This window comes from Nicotiana tabacum, chromosome 20, assembly GCF_000715075.1.
Source record: "Nicotiana tabacum cultivar K326 chromosome 20, ASM71507v2, whole genome shotgun sequence".
Classification (NCBI taxonomy): domain Eukaryota; kingdom Viridiplantae; phylum Streptophyta; class Magnoliopsida; order Solanales; family Solanaceae; genus Nicotiana; species Nicotiana tabacum.
Genome location: NC_134099.1, coordinates 17,886,399 through 17,888,020, shown reverse-complemented (window position 1 = coordinate 17,888,020; position 1,622 = coordinate 17,886,399). Strand labels below are relative to the sequence as shown.

Here is a 1,622-nt window from a genome sequence, read left to right as displayed (position 1 = left end):
GCCTGTTTTGATTCTGAGTACCTTGGTTTCTACCCCAAGAGAAGTTTGGGTGGTTCCTCCAGTTGGGATTGTAAGTGTTCCCATATTGGTTTGTTTGTCCCCTATTTGTATTGCCCACAAAACAGGCAGACTCTGGACTAGCGGGGCATAAGTCGCTCGTGTGACCCTCTCCACATATTTCACAAAACACTTGAACCTATTGTACCGATTGTGCTTGTTTCTTGTTGATAATCAAGGTCATCTGATTGACTTGGTTGGTTAGTGTAGAAATCTGCGCTGATAATGCTGAGACGACATCTAACTCAAGAACTCCTATAGACTTTTGTACTATGTGTCTGCCCATCTCTCCTTTCCAATCCGGGTTGCTTTTGGAGAATTTTTTCAATAATACATATATCTCGTCAAAGCTTTTCTCCAACACTTGACCTCCAGTTGCAGCATCTACCGCAATCTTTGTTTCGGGATGTAGACCTTCTATGAAAGTGTGAGCTAATACTTCTTTTGTCTGATTGTGATGAGGACAGTCTCCGATTAGCCCCTTGAACCTCTCCTAAGCTGAATATAAAGACTTTCTCGCTTTCTGTTTGAAGGCAACTATCTCATTTCTGATCTTTGCAGTTTTACCTGAAGGGAAGAACATTGCCAGAAAGTTTCTTGCCAAATCATTCCATGAGGTAATAGAATTAGCTGGTTCTGCCTTCATCCATCGCTTTGCTTCGCCCAATAGTAAGAATGGAAAAAGTACGAGCCTCACATAGTCTGGAGTGACTCATTTAGTGATATAAGTGTCACTAATCTCCAAGAAGTTCAGGATATGCTGTTGTGGATCCTCGTGTGGAAGACCCATAAACTGCCCATTCGTATGAAATAGCTGGATCATGCTTTGTTTCAGCTTAAGTGCCCAGTGATCCTGGGCTTCACAATACTGGAGGTGACATTAGCAATGCTGGGCATTGCCACCTCCTGAACAGCCATGTGTTGCTCCTCTACCATGTTCCCAGGAAATTGAACAAGTGCCTGAATATTATTCGTGTCCTTACTTCCCTCAACCTCTTGTGAAATGTTCTCTCAGGTTCAGGGTCAAAGCCTTGAAGTCGGTCCTGGCTTCTGACCCTTCGTATTCAATCAAAGTTCGTGAGATCCGAGCAACAATCAAGTAACGTTAGACTCGACGAAACAAACAATTAAAGCAAAAACTAGAAAGTAGTTAATATTCAAGTCCTCGGCAACGGCGCTAAAAACTTATTGCTCCCAAACGCACACGCAAGTATACGTGGTCGACAAGTAATATAGGATTGTAAGTCCAGATATCGTACCCACAAGGACTTGTGATTAACTATCAACTAAATTAAACCAAATAATTAATCTATTCAAGTGAATCCTAACGTATGAATATTTAACTAAAATTAATCTAAAGTAAAGAATTAAGAGATTAAAGAAAACAACAACAAACTTAAAGCCGAATTCAATGTGGGTGAATATTCTAGAGCTATGGGCTAGATAACAATCCCGTTGAGTTTTTCACTTAATCATATAATTAATTTATCTGATTTATTGGTTGACATGCTTAATATTGCTCGTAGTCTTCTCTCGAAGTACAACTCGCCTATTCAAGCTAATCT

At 40.3% G+C, this 1,622-nt stretch overlaps 1 non-coding gene across 1 annotated transcript; it reads left to right on the top strand.

Moving 5' to 3' along the window:
• Nucleotides 1-508: 508 nt before the first annotated feature.
• On the top strand, nt 509-613 carry LOC142175058 (small nucleolar RNA R71). The gene has a single exon (XR_012704248.1). It is a non-coding gene; the product is annotated as a small nucleolar RNA R71 (small nucleolar RNA).
• Nucleotides 614-1,622: the final 1,009 nt, after the last annotated feature.